Here is a 15,982-nt window from a genome sequence, read left to right as displayed (position 1 = left end):
GCACTCTCCCACTCTCCAGCCTTCAGGTCACTCTTTCCCCCTCACTAAGGATTCATTCCTGTCCGTTCTTTCTCTTCTCTCCCACATTTTCTTGGAAGAATCACCCAACACATTTGTCCTCATCCACATCACTGTTCTACCTCAGCCTCTCGCTCTGGGAAGGTGCTTATTATCAACTGCCCCTTCTACACCCTGTGGACTGGATCTCCCGCACACCCTGCCCCCATTTCCAAAGTGGATCCTATCATCTCCCCAGAAACTGCTCCTCCAGCCGTGCTTCTCATTTCAGTGAATGACACCCCTGATTAACCCTCACAGTTACTCCTGGCAAAGCTATACTCCCAAGTGAATGCTCTCAGGGATACATCACAGCTTCCGCTCTCATCCTGCACGTCCAAATCACCACCAAGTCTTGTTTCTTTGACTTTTAAACATAACACAAATCCATCCACTTCTCCCCGTCTCTGCTGCTGCCAGCCTCATTCCAAAACACCATCATTTTTCACGTGACCCGTAGCATGGCAGCCAGAGCTCCATTCATAGGCACAAAATGTGTGATGACATCTTTTCCTTTGTCTTACAGCGAGGTGGGGATAGGAGGTGAGATAATGTCTCTAGCTATCCTTTGGGGAGAGGAGGCATTTGGGGTGCAAACTCATGGTTCTTCCAGCCAGATATTGTCTACAGGTAGACCCTTGGTTCATAATATAGCCTACCACAAAGGTGTCTCTTGTTCTTGCCATACTCTATTTCTTTTTCTCTTCTGGATATAACCTTGACCTCTATTCCAGGGGCGAATACACACAGGATCCCTGGAAAAGCCAAAGCCATTCTTCACACAAGGAATTGAGTAATAAATCCATATATAGTTGATGCTGGGGAAGGAAGTGTGTTGAGAATCCTGACTTACTCTCCTATTCCCAGCACCTCACCACTGTTGCCCAATCAAAGAGCAAGGTCATGCCCTGCCCACACCGTGGATGTCACTCCAAGCACATGTTCTAACACTGTTCTTGTTCCTCTCCATCTGCCTCATTGCTTTTACCATTCCCTCTTCCTGAAACCTCCGCCTCCTGATTTTCCTGGTTACACTGCCCTCACTCAGAAGCCCCACATCCTTCCTTGGGTCTATTTTTAAAGATTTCCAGGGTCTGTGGTGAGTGAGTGTCATTGTCTTCTCTGTTCCTGGGTAGAGGGAAGGGTGAGCTTCAGATCCTCAGAGTTGGGGAGGAAGAACATCTGGATTGCATTTTGTAACTTTCTCTATGAATTTGCAAAACAGACAAACTAAAAACAAGCAAAAAAAAATAATCTCCATTTTCCCAATGAAGATTAACGTCCTCCCCAAAACCTTATTGACTCTTCTGTATTTATACCTCTCCTCCGTGCTCAAATTTGAACTTATTTTGCTACAGAAATTTTGCCTGCATTATGATCCTGGGCTGTAAGACAAAGCTTCTTCCCTTAACTGGACCAGGCTCATCCCCCAGAGTCATCCTGCAGGTAGAGGGTGGTCCTTCCCTATGACCATGCCTCTCTCCTGCTGTCATACTTTTAATGTTTTCTCTTATGTGCCCCAAGTTCTTCCTCATGGACACAGTCTTCTCCTTGGGGAAACTTCTCCCCCTTCTTCAAGCCTCAGCCTAAAATCTCTTCACTGGGGACATCTTCCCTGTGTCCCCAGGGTTTCCTGACTGACCACGTTCGCAGCACTCTGTAGGGCATTCTTTTTCCACAGTGCAACTGAAAAATTTAAGGAAATTATTACTGAGGGACTGCTTATCATATGTCTCCTCTGTTAGACTGTAAACCCCTTCAGGGCAGAACCTCTGTCTTCTTCTGTGCCATATTCCTACATTAGTGCATAATAATCTTAGTTAACTACTGAACACTTATTGTGTACCAGGTATTTTATACAAAGTAGCTCCTTTATTCCTCACAGCACTTCTGTAAGGTAACTTGCTTTATAGAGTAAGGAAAGTGAGCTACAGAGAAATCAACTTGTCCAAGATTGTACAGCTGCTCTGGTGGAGCCAGGACTGGAAATCAGGAAGCCTGGCCAAAAAGATATAGATTGTGTGGTGAAATGCACATATATCTCACTTTTAAAACTTCCATTTCTTTATGTCAAAATAAAATCGATAGTAGGGAGACCTGAGAGTTACGGAGTCCAATTATAGAGTTTTTAAATGGGTCGCTGAATGTGGAAATTTTCCCATCTATGTCTGATTTCTAGATGAATTGCAGTATTCTGAAACTGAAAACCAGTCTTCTTTTAAAATATAGCGCGCGCTCTCTCTCTCTCTCCCCCCCCCCCCACTCTTGCACACACGTGCTTCTTTGGTTTTTACTTACCAATGTGTCCCATTGCTTTGGAAACAAGCTAAGTTAATAATTTGCTGAAGTAAAAACTTAGCTCCGTATGGGATAAAGATGGGCTTTTCTCAGCGGTGATCTGGGCAATATTTTAAACTCTTGATTGTAACCAACATCTTCTTATAGCTCAGAGATGCTCCTGAAAACACCTGTGTATGTGATTTTCCAAGATGAGACGGTGATATGAGTCAGTATACTTGCTACCAGGAACTTAGGAATTTAAGACTTGGCTGGGTCACTGGCCTCTGGGACATCCTTGGTCAGGTGACTTAGCCTCTACCAGCTCTGAGGGTGCAGTGGGAACCCAGCAGCCTCAGCCGGTTATTTTCACAATAATAAAAAAAGATTTTTCAACTCACTCTCATAGGAGGAGATGATAAGGACCTAGTGCTGGGTCAGATTGCCAAGGGGATTCCATGTCTGCCATTTAATAAGGGGCTCCAGGTCCCTTGGCCTCTTTAGACTAAGAAATGCATTTAATCATAAACATACGATTGATCATAGAAATTCAATGTCACTTCACCGCATATTGTTTCCTTCTTTCAGTGCAATAAGCCAAAAGGGAACATTAAATTCATCCTCACTGAATTTAAATCTCACAGAGAAATTCAGAGCATCCTTTGATGTCAGGAGGACATTGTTCTAAATAATTTTGTAAGAAAGCAGTGCTGGAGAGTTTTGTGAAAATGACAACTCAGGGGAGGAGTTCGTGAGCTGTGGCAGTCAGCCTTTACTTGAAGTAAAATGACACATATTAAAGAAGAGACAGGAAAGTTAGTGCTTTGAAGCAAGAACACATCACGTTCTTGGGACAGAACAGGAAAATGAATCAGGCCGATCACAGGGCAGGGTACTGAGGAGAGATTTTTTTTTAGGGGCAAGACTTGTGAAGAGAGGGCTTCCATGGACCTCTTTTTGGCACTAGAAAGAGGGATAGAAAAAAATATACCTATTTTGGAAAATCAAGCAATCAGCTGCACTCCAGAGCCCCTAAAGGTATTTTAGGGTCAAAAATACAGTGTTTGGGGGCTTGTCACTGCTCTTCTCCTCAACACCACCTTTTCTTTCCACTCTGTCATCCTCTGATCATGTGTGTAAAAGCTAAATCTTTAGAATGGCCAATGGCTGTAAGCATAAAATAATCCATTTTTATGTGAATAATCTGGATGTCAGCCCCACTGTGGGACCTTTATGAAAGAATTAAATGTCTCTTGAAGTGCCACTTCAGAACCCCAGTCTCACCTCACTGTAACAGGCGTGGAGTGTGGATGCTTGTTTTGAATGCAGATTACCTGAAGCCACCTGAAATTTACTGGATTAGAATTCCTAGGGGTGGAGCCCGGGAATCTGCATGTTAATCATTTACATTCCTCAGGTGATGCTTGTGCAGCCCTACTTTTGAGATAGGAAAGTGATGACAGATACCCTCCTTAGTTAATAAAATCAGCTATTTGACTTACTGTCATCAAACCATGAGTTACCCCCTGGTTTTCATGATAAACATCCTCCTATTGGATTTGCATTGTCTCTAGTGGTTTCCATTTGCCATGCATGGAATACAGCTCCCACCCACGTACCCCTGAGCCTCTTTCATCCTCTCTCTTAAACAACCAAGGTTCTTGGTCCCAGGCAAATTTGTTCTATGCACAATGGACTGAAATGCAGTTTACACAATATATTTTACATTATTGATGTCTGAATCCCATCAATGGTGAGTATGAAAGCATTAAAATCGCCCTACACTTTGAATCTCATTATAACTCTTTAATAGTTTAATAACTAATAATAATAACTAATAATAACATAATTCTATTCACTTTAAAATTATGAAGCTTAAAAATTCTTCTTTAATCTCTTTTCAACATGTTTGATATGCTTGGAGATTAAAATATATGACCTGCATAAAAGATAAGCTAAACCCCAACATAAATGGTCATGAGCCTCCAGGAAATGAATTTGGATAAAAAGAAGTAGTCTGGGCATTTATAACAGTTTTTATAGATATGAACTTGGTCTTTTTTCAAAAATTTTTTCTTTCATTTCTAGCTCCCTCTGACCTTTTTCCTTTACTGGGCAAATTTACTTCCTCACACTTTTGTATGAGATATGTACAAGTTTCCCTTCTTTGAACAATCAAAGCAATCTCTGTCATTTTAAAGCAACCTCTCAGCTGGAAATTCACTCTGGTTTCCAGGAAGACACTGTTAATTAGCGTACAAAGATTACTTAGAATAAAACCAGGCATATTTGAGTTTGTATCTGGCTTCCTTGATTAGGTCAGGCAATACTTAAAATGAGATTGTCATATAGTTTTAAAATGTATCTGATATACTCTGTCATTTAGGACATTATGCAGATGTAGGCTGGGAAGTTACTAATAATGTTGACAGTTGAAGAATAGGGAATTCAAATACTTACTGCAATCAATCATGTTAGGAGGAAATAAGTGTGTCACCTGGCTTCTTTGGGACCCATTTTGGCACCCCGTAGAGCACCGATAAGCAGATAACATGATCACCTCTTTAGAGAAATCTCTCAAAGAGACACCAGGTGACATCCACCCAGTACACATGGCAAAACTCCTGAAAAGCATCTCCATGTTTTCCTCACATCAGAGCAGCTGCCCAAATCTCCACTTTACTCTCTCAAAACTCCCCAACTCCATCTCCCAAATCCCAAGCCATGTTGCCTTTTGCTTCTTGCCCCTTCCTCTCACCATTCCACGTTGTTTCCTCTCATAAATAACTCTCTGCCTCTTCTGGTGGAACCCAAGGTATGAGCATGATGGTGCAACTTTGGTAGAGTTCAGTAGTTTGTATTTAGGTTCAAATGCTATGTTGAACTTTGAGTGGAACTAGAATTTTTAAAAACATCATGTAAACAAATTTTGGGGCTATTGTGAGAATAAGTCCTTGCTTTTGAAAGCCTGGTCTCTTACATTAAGAGATAAGAGGAGTTTTGCTTTTCCCTGACAAAGGTCAACAGAGGAGAGAGGGTCATCAACTGTTGCAAGTACTGTTCTGGTTTTAGTACCAAAACTAAGAACTCCTCATTCCCAGCAAACCAAGTCAAGCGATCACTCTAGAAGGAGGCTTCTGCCTCTCTCTAGGACAGCCTGATATAATGAGACCCCGAAGAGTTACCCAAAGATGAAATTAGAGCCTCCTCTTTCACTGGACAAGGCAAATCCATTGCTCCTAGGAGACCCATGGGCTGCCCAGATTAATTCCTTCTGCTTGTCCCACCTGCCTTTTTTGTTTTAGCTGTCAATGTCACCTGCCTGGGATAATGGCTAAGCCAGGGACTCTTGCCTTCCTCCCAGACAGGGTCTTGGGCAACAGAAGAAGTAATAAAATTTCATTTTGCCTTACTTGGGATCCACCAAGTCTTACCCTAGTTTCAACAACTTAGCCTTATTTTCACCTAGGACTAGAAAATGTCACTAACAAGATTAAAACCACCATCATTACATGGCTACTTCCCTGCATGGATGAAACTAATCATTTTAGCCCTGAAGTAATTAATTTTCCTGAAGTAAATTAACCATCCCTGTCCTTATGAGAGGTTGCCAACACATAAATCGATATTGTCCTTTTTTTTTTTTTTTTGGTAATTCTAATGATGTTACAATGATAGCTGTTTTCAATGTTAAAAATTACATTCCAGAGAAAGCCAGTTATGCCATACCCTTTCAAAATTCAAACTGATAGTACTGATGGATGGCCGGATTAATTTCTATTTCATCTTGCCTGACTGTGTTGGGTAGATGTGCTTAAGGGGTGGTCTGGCTCAGCTTCTACACACTCCCCCTGCTCCCAGCCCCCACTGATGGGCTCTATTCTGAGGCCTCTCTCTCTCTCTCTCTCTCTCTCTCTGAATGCAAGACCTTAGGGAATTTCCCTCACTGGTAACTTGTTATTGTTTATTAGGCCTCCTGAGGGCTGAGATCATTTGTCATTTTAGTGGTCAGAAGATTCCTGATTGAAGGGAGACTGGGCAAAGAAGAGATGTTAAAGTCTTACAAAAGCAAATCTTGTTGCTATTGTAAGTGCATTTCTTAGCTTCAAAAGACAAAAACCATACGAGGATAACTTAACGTATAACTTAACGAAGGCATCAATTTAAACCACATCTTTAATAGTTTTTTTTTCAAAGAAGGTATAATGGATGGCATTACGTTTCTTAATAATTATTCTAATGTATTTTGCATAATACATTTGATATACAGTATGAACTACATGAATCAGGATTTAACTGGAACCGAAATATAGGGGTTATGAGATCATTGTTCTCTTTTCGATTCCTTAGGAAAATGTCATCATAACCATAACCAATCCAAGTCTTCAAAACAAGTGGTCCAAAGACCACATGGCAATAGAGATAGACTTCTCAGGATAGAAATTCCAAACTCAGGATTAAAAATGGTTTCTATCACCCTATAAAGCTTAAACAGAACAGCCTTGGGAGCACTTTATGGAAAGCTAGTCATCAACCTAAATCTCTTGGTCTCCTTGGTAATTAGACCAGGAGGTCTGAGAAAGATGCTTTGCTCTCCGTTACATGGCATCCCATTCCTGGCCCTCTGCTAAGCAAGGTCAAGCTGTTTGGGGGCATCTCCTGTCTCTCTAGGCTCCCTCCTTTGCTCCTTTGCATCAGTCAAGACTCTTCAGGTCTGACTTGCACCCAGTTCACACTGGCTGAAGCAAAAAGGGAGTTCATTGCAAGATGTAGGTAGAACTCCAAATGTAAAGAATTGTTGAGGACCTATGGAATACTGGGGGACCTTGGGATTTGAATTCAGCACACACTACTTTATGAGACTTCCCTGGTGGTCCAGTGGTTAAGACTCTGCACTCCCAATGCAGGGGACACAGGTTTGATCCCTGGTCAGGGAACTAAGATCCCACATACCACATAGCGTGGTGGAAAAAAACAAAACAAAATAAAACCACACACTACTTTATTCTGCTTGTTCTAAAGTTTTCATTTGTTCTACAAGGTTTCATCCTCCACAGTCACCAACAGGACTTCTCCACGTGGGAGGGACATGGCAGCTGTCCACCCCAGGGATGCACTGGTCCAAGGTCCAAGAGGAGAGTTTGGTTGTAGTAGGAGAACCCAGAAAAAGACTCTAGGGGCCATTTGTGTCATAGGTCCCTCCCTGAGCCAGCTACCAAGGTCAGAGGGATGGAGGTGATACCACAGGTAATCCTGTGGTCCTGTCCAACCCTCTTAAGGGTCTATTGCCAAGAAAGGGGGTGGGGGAAGGTGATGTGTAGACAAATGGTAATGGCTAATATGTACTATGTCTTGGGACTTCCCCTGGCAGTCCAGTGGTTAAAAGACTCCGTGTTTCCAGTGCAGGGGGTGCGCGTTCGATCCCTGGTCGGGGAACTAAGATCCTGCATCCCGCATGGCTAGGCCAAAAAAAAAAAAAAAAAAATAGCAGTTTACAATATGTACTATGTCCGTAAGTATGTTCCAGGCACTGTTATATTTGTTTTGAGTATATGACTTCCTTAGTCTTACAGCAAGGCTAAGCTGAAGGCTTGATTACTCTCACCATTATACAGAAGGGGGGAGAGTTCGAACAACATTTTGGTAACTTGCCTGACGTCACATAACTAGTGAATAGAAAGATTTAAAACGAGACTGGCTGACCCCAGATCTAACCACCCAACTACCATCATTCCAGCCAAATTTTCTCTCCTCCCTTTTCTCCTTTTTCTCTTCCTCTCTCCTTTGTACGGTGACTGACAGATGGAAGGGCTTGGAAAGGGTTGGGAGCTGAGGTGAGGAGAATTCTCTGAAACCCCCTTTGCCCTGACTATAGCCCCAAACATTTGCTCTGGTCTTTCTCCACCTCATCTCGAAGTTTCTAGCGCGATTTTTTTCTGTTCAATTACCAGCTCCCAGCTGGAACCGAGAACTGGACTCAGATTTCTTAATCTGGACAGAGACAGTGTGTAATATTCTTCACTAAGGCAGAGAACAAAGGCCCAAGGAATGCCAGAAAACAATTTTACATGAAAACGTGTGGGGGAGGAAGGAAAGAAGGAAAAAGCAATAATATACAGAAATCTATTCAAAATGATGAAGCACTCATGTTTTATCAGATTACTGTCACACCTCAGGGCTAAATAACCACTAAAACATAATTTAAAGCTTGATTGTAAACTGTCTTCTCTGCTTCTCTCTTGATTTCATATTTATGAAAGAGTCTTGAAGACCCAATCCAAACACCATCCCTTCCACGTGGCTCCCCCTTCCTGCTTCCGCTAAAGGCAGATAAGCTGGGGAGCTCCCTTCTCTGTGTTCGCCAAGTCTTGGTACAATCTGTCCTATTGTCTCAGCACTACCTGTCCCCTTATGCTTTCCTCCCATGAACAATTGTTATTTTCTTAAGAATAGTAACTGTACCTTGTGGATCTATATTTTCCCATCCTCGCTAATAATGCCCAGAACAAAGTAGTTCAATAAATATTAATTCACCCATCCCACTGGTCTCCCTTCAGCTCTTCTGGTACATTCTGCATTTTCCTGCCTTAAGGCATATGGGCTTGTTCTAACTGGCTGAGTGAATCTGTCAGATTCAGTGGGGTGCTTTCTGCTGAAAACAACTCGACTCTACCCCTTCTTTGCCTCTTCCAACCCACTGCTCAGAGCCATTCTGAGCAACACCAAGATGAAATCTCAGGCAAGTCTTGCCATTTTTCTGTTTACTCTCAGGTAATAGATGGACTGTGTCTTTCAGAGGCAGGAGAAGGTTAAATCACTTGGTAAAAATCACAGAGCTAGTAAGAGATGGAGACGGAACCAGCGTCCAGCTGTCCAAGCTCCAGGCTATTTCTCCTTTTGGCTTCCGTAATGATTTGTTAAGAAAAATCCCATGTTTGGGAGGGACCTGCCTGAAAAGTCAGTGCTTTTAGAGAAGGCTTTCAATTCTAACCAATCAAGAACCTGCCCTTTCAGACATTCCATCCGAAAACAGCAGATTACACTTTCTTCTCAAGTGCACATGGAACATTCTCCAGGATAGATCACATCTGGGGTAATAGATCAAGCCTCAGTAAATTTAAGAAAATTGAAATCATATCAAGCATCTTTTATGACCACAATGCTATGAGATTAGAGATCAGTTACAGGGAAAAAACATTAAAAACACAAACACATGGAGGCTAAACAATACGTTACTAAATAACCAAGAGATCACTGAAGAAATCAGAGGAAATCAAAAAACACCTAGAGACAAATGACAATGAAAACACGATGATCCAAAACCTATGGGATGCAGCAAAAGCAGTTCTAAGAGGGAAGTCTACAGCAATACAATCCTACCTCAAGAAACAAGAAAAATCTCAAACAAACAATCTAACCTTACACTTAAAGGAACTAGAGAAAGAATAACAAACAAAATCCAAAGCTAGTAGAAGGAAAGAAATCATAAAGGTCAGAGCAGAAATAAATGAAATAGAAACAAAGAAAACAATAGCAAAGATCAATAAAACTAAAAGCTGGTTCTTTGAGAAGATAAACAAAACTGATAAACCTGTAGCCAAACTCATCAAGAAAAAGAGGGAGAGGACTCAAATCAATAAAATTAGAAATGAAAAAGGAGAAGTTATAACAGACGCTGCAGAAATACAAAGCACCATAAGAGACTACTACAAGCAACACTATGCCAATAAAATGGAAAACCTGGAAGAAGTGGACAAATTCTTAGAAAGGTATAACCTTCCAAGACTGAACCAGGAAGAAATAGAAAATGTGAATAGACCAATCACAAGCACTGAAATTGAAACTGTGATTAAAAATCTTCCCACAAACAAAAGTCCAGGACCACATGGCTTCACAGGTGAATTCTATCAAACATTTAGAGAAGAGCTGACACCCATCCTTCTCAAACTCTTGCAAAAAATTGCAGAGGAAGGAATACTCCCAAACTCATTCTACGAGGCCACCATCACCCTGATACCAAAACCAGACAAAGATACTACAAAAAAAGAAAATTACAGATGATGAATATCACTGATGAATATAGATGCAAAAATCCTCAACAAAATACTAGCAAACAGAATTCAACAACACATTAAAAGGATCATACACCATGATCAAGTGAGATTTATCCCAGGGATGCAAGGATTCTTCAATATACACAAATAAATCAATGTGATACACCATATTAACAAATTGAAGAATAAAAACCATATGATCATCTCAATAGATGCAGAAAAAGCTTTTGACAAAATTCAACACCCATTTATGATAAAAACTCTCCAGAAAGTGGGCATAGAGGGAAACTACCTCAACATAATAAAGGCCATATACGACAAACCCACAGCAAACATCATTCTCAATGGTGAAAAACTGAAAGCATTTCCTCTAAGATCAGGAACAAGCCAAGGATGTCCACTCTCACCACTATTATTCAACATACTTTTGGAAGTCCTAGCCACAGCAATCAGAGAAGAAAAAGAAATAAAAGGAATACAAATTGGAAAAGAAGAAGTCAAGCTGTCATTGTTTGCAGATGACATGATACTATACATACAGAATCCTAAAGATGCCACCAGAAAACTACTAGAGCTAATCAATGAATTTGGTAAAGTAGCAGGATAACTAAATTAATGTACAGAAATCTCTTGCATTCCTATACACTAACAATGAAAGATCAGAAAGAGAAATTAAGGAAACAATCCCATTCACCATTGCAACAAAAAGAATAAAATACCTAGGAATAAACCTACCTAAGGAGGTAAGAGACCTGTATGCAGAAAACTATAAGACACTGATGAAAGAAATCAAAGATGACACAAACAGATGGAGAGATATACCACGTTCTTGGATTGGAAGAATCAATTTTGTGAAAATGACTATACTACCCAAAACAATCTACAGATTCAATGCAATCCTTATCAAATTACCATTGGCATTTTTTACAGAACTAGAACAAAAAAATCTTAAAATTTGTATGGAGACACAAAAGACTCTGAATAGCCAAAGCAATCTTGAGGGGAAAACACAGAGCTGGAGGAATCAGACTCCCTGACTTCAGACTATACTACAAAGCTACAGTCATCAAGACAATATGGTACTGGCACAAAAACAGAAATATAGATCAATGGAACAGGATAGAAAGCCCAGAGATAAACCCATACACCTATGGTCAACTAATCTGTGACAAAGGAGGTAAGGATATACAATGGAGAAAGCACAGTCTTGTCAATAAGTGGTGCTGGGAAAACTGGACAACTACATGTCAAAGAATGAAATTAGAACACTCCCTAACACCATACACAAAAATAAACTCAAAATGGATTAAAGACCTAAATGTAAGACGGGACACTATAAAACTCTTAGAGAATAACATAGGAAGAACACTCTTTGACATAAACCACAGCAAGATATTTTTTGATCCACCTCCTAGAGCAATGGAAATAAAAACATAAATAAACAAATGGGACCTCATGAAACTTAAAAGCTTTTGCACAGCAAAGGAAACCATAAACAAGATGAAAAGACAACCCTCAGAATGGGAGAAAATATTTGCAAATGAAGCAACTGACAACGGATTAATCTCCAAAATTTACAAGAAGCTCATTCAGCTCAATATTAAAAAAAACAAACAACCCAATTAAAAAATGGGCAGAAGACCCAAGTAGACATTTCTCCAAAGAAGACATACAGATGGCCAAGAGGCACATGAAAAGCTGCTCAACATCACTAATTATTAGAGAAATGCAAATCAAAACTACAAGGAGGTATCACCTCACACCGGTTAGAATGGGCATTGTCAGAAAATCTACAAACAACAAATGCTTGAGAGGGTGTGGAGGAAAGGGAACCCTCTTGCTCTGTTAGTGGGAATGTAAATTGATACAACCACTATGGAGAACAGTATGGAGGTTCCTTAAAAAAATTAAAATAGAATTACCATATGACCCAGCAATCCCACTACTGAGCATATACCCAGAGAAAACCATAATTCAAAAAGACACATGCACCCCAATGTTCACTGCAGCAATATTTACAATAGCCAGGTCATGGAAGCAACCTAAATGCCCATCAACAGACGAATGGATAAAGAAGTTGTGGTACATATATACAATGGAATATTACTCAGCCATAAAAAGGAATGAAACTGGGTCATTTGCAGAGATGTGGATGGACCTAGAGACTGTCATACAGAGTGAAGTAAGTTAGAAAGAGAAAAACAAATATCGTATATTAACGCATATATGTGGAATCTAGAAAAATGGTACAGATGAACGGTTTGCAAGGCAAAAATAGAGACACAGATGTAGAGAAAAAAACGTATGGACACCAAGGGGGGAAAGCAGGGGTGGGGGTGGTGGTGTTGGCATGAATTGGGAGATCGGGATTTACATATATACACCAATATGTGTAAAATAGACAACTAACAAGAACCTGCTGTATAAAAAGTAAAATTTTAAAAATTAAAAAAAAAAAAAGAACCTGCCCTGGAGAGCCCTCTGGGGCACATGTGTCCTTTGTCAGCTTCTGCTTCATTCTAGCAGGAAGTGAAATGTCGGCTGGGTTTGGTGCTGTCTGATCCTCAGTCACCCCTCAAACATACCATGCTGTTCCTTGCTTTTGTATTTGTGTACATGTTACTCCTTCTGCTGGAGATGCCCTTGGCGTGAGTTAGTGCCAACGTCTCTCCCTCTCTAAAGCTTTGCAATAAGATGTGGGGGCTTTTTCCATGGTGCTTTCATTGCACCCCTGCTATCTTTACCCCACTGTGTGTGTGTGTGTGTGTGTGTGTGTGTGTGTGTGTCCACATTAGATTCTGAGCTGCTGCAGAGCAAGGATCCTGCCTTCTTACCTGTATAGCCAGAGCATCTAATTCAGCGCCTGCCATTCAAACACAAATTTTATTCAGCACCTACTACATACCAGGTTCTGTAAGGGTATTAAGTAATGGTCTCTGCCCTCAAAAACTTTCAGTAATGATAATAACTGTTGCAAGTTCCCCAACCCATCCTCCCCGCCCCCACCATGATTACATCTAAGTTCTTGGGGTCCTATGTCATGCTGAGATAGGGCTGCTGGGCAGGGGGTTCTCATCTTCAGATATGGTCCACGTAGGACCCGAGCACATTGCTCCTGGGAGTCTTGTCTGTAAGTCCCCTTGGAGTCAAACTTTGTGTATCTTTAAAGCTAGTGCTTCACACAAAGACTCATTCCTTCCTCCCCACCTCACCCACCTGCACTGGCCACAGGGAGCTCTGAGAGACTGACCAAGACCTTGTCTACTTCCAGCCTCTATAAGGCACCTAGTATCTGCTTTTAAGTCTCCCTAAATCTATTGAGAGTTCACGTCATGCACCAGATGCTCTGAATTGTCCCCTTCCTCCACCCTAAAGCACGAGGGTCCCCCTTTCTTAGGCTCCTAGAATGTCTTTGCCACCCCTTCCCCTCACTGAGGGAAAAGTTTCATCTCAGAAGGTGGAAGGCTGTTCCAACTCACCATAAATTCTTTCTGCCTCTTCTTTTGCATCTGAATGTCAAAAGCCTTTTCTCACTTCCTTCTGCTGTAGCAACTTTTCCCCAAAGCAGTGGTTTGTGATGGTAATGGCCCAAATAAAAGAGGGAGAGTAGCAGAAAATACCAAGAAAATAAATTTCAAAAATATTTCTGAAGAACAGTAATAGCAATAGCAGCTAATTACTTCTCAGCTCTTATAATGCTCCAGGAACTACAATAAGTAAATCATGTGCCTTACATAAATTCATCATCACAACAAATCATGAGGATAATAATAATAATAAATTATTCTCCTTGTGTTACAAATGAGGCACAGGCAAAGTTGCCTATAGCCAAGGAGGCAGGAGGTGTTGGAGTCTGTTTGGAACCCAGGCGGTCTGGCCCCAGAATCCACTTTTTAATCACCACTCCTATTGCCTCTCTATATCTTGTAGCTGGTCCTAGACCCAAAGTAGTTAATGACAATGTAGCAGGGTAGAATCAAATCACAAACCAGCACAGAGCGGCTACCCAATCAATATTTGCTGCAAGAAGACAAACAAACAACTGCAGAAATATGGTTAATAAAATCCCACACAGAGGCAACTCATCAGGGAAATTTGGGGGCAGGGACTGCTCGCCATATTCTCCAGTCAAATAAAAATGTTATAAGTTGGACATTTTTGCATGTCCTAGAAGAAACAATGACTGTTCAGAACACAGAGCTCTAAATCCTTCACGCTAAATCCTTCAGTCCAGACACGCTGTGGACCAGCGCCAAAAGACAACGTGAATCTGAAAAGAACTCCCTAGAATGAATATATTTACATTTATTCTGTAAACTTACACTTCCTTTCCAAGCAATGACATCCATCAGCCACTCTTCAAAGTCACTCTTGCTGGGCTAAGAAAGTGGTCATGCTTGAGCTCTATTTTTAGTTGGCCTGTGGGTTGGGCTCGTAGACGTTTACTTATCTGTTTTGGTCCTAATATTTTTCTTTCTCTTCCCCTAGTCTTAGAGCCCATGTTTACTTCATCAGCAGTTAGAACTGAAAATCTCCAGCAGAGAAAATCAGTTTCGAGTGCTTTTAAAGCTCAGTTCTTGATAGCATTGGTGCCGGTTCATCATGAGGAAAATTAAGGTAATAATAAAGATTTTCAAGAGACCCCAAAGAATGTTTTAATGGCATAAAAACTGGTTTTAAAGAGCAATGAGCCACGGAAGCTTAAGCTATAAGAAATCCTTGGATTTTTAAAAAAATCAATCTTCCTGCTTTAATATGGCAAGAATATTCAAGGTACCCAAACTTTATAATATCTTATTGATGTGCACCTAGCAATGCGCTATGTCTGGGGAAGGGAGTGCTTTTAGTAAGCATACGGACTTCTTGAAGGGGCAAGATAGCCACACTTGTGTAAAGCAAAACACTTCAAGATCCAGATAAGACAGATATGACTGAGAGACAAGTGAATCTTCTAGACCAGGGGTTCCCAACCCCCAGGCCGCTGACCAGTACCAGTCTGTGGCCGGTTAGGAACCCTGCCGCACAGCAAGAACTGAGCACGGGCCAGCGAAGCTTCATCTGCCGCTCGCCATCACTCGCCATCACCACCTGAAACATCCCCCCAGCCCCATCCGTGGAAAAGCTGTTATGGGCTGAATTGTGTCCCCCTCCTCCCTCGCAATTCATATGTTGCTGTTTCAAATCCATGTACTTAGAATGTGACTGTATTTGAGATATGGTCTTTTTTTTTTTTTAACATCTTTATTGGAGTATAATTGTTTCACAATGGTGTGTTAGTTTCTGCTGTGTAACAAAGTGAATCAGCTATACATATACATATATCCCCATATCTCCTCCTCCTTGTGTCTCCCTCCCCCCCTCCCAATCCCACCCTTCTAGATGGACACAAAGCACCGAGCTGATCTCCCTGTGCTATGAGGCTGCTTCTCACTAGCTATCTATTTTACATTTGGTAGTGTATATATGTCCATGCCACTCTCTCACTTCGTCCCAGCTTACCCTTCGCCCCCCCATGTCCTGAAGTCCATTCTCTGTGTCTGCATCTTTATTCCTGTCCTGCCCCTAGGTTCTTCAGAATCAATTTTTTTTTTTTT

At 41.2% G+C, this 15,982-nt stretch overlaps 1 long non-coding RNA gene across 1 annotated transcript; it reads right to left on the bottom strand.

Annotated features, from left to right (window-relative positions):
• Nucleotides 1–4,686: 4,686 nt before the first annotated feature.
• Nucleotides 4,687–15,728, bottom strand: LOC309621840. Its single transcript, XR_014240286.1, has 2 exons — nt 13,868–15,728; nt 4,687–7,793 (listed from the first exon to the last, which is right to left on the bottom strand). It is a non-coding gene; the product is annotated as an uncharacterized lncRNA (long non-coding RNA).
• Between the last annotated feature and the right edge of the window lie 254 nt (nt 15,729–15,982).

Source organism: Balaenoptera borealis (genome assembly GCF_965194805.1).
Source record: "Balaenoptera borealis genome assembly, contig: HAP1_SCAFFOLD_1048, whole genome shotgun sequence".
Classification (NCBI taxonomy): Eukaryota; Metazoa; Chordata; class Mammalia; order Artiodactyla; family Balaenopteridae; genus Balaenoptera; species Balaenoptera borealis.
This window is presented reverse-complemented; position numbering and strand designations above follow the sequence as displayed.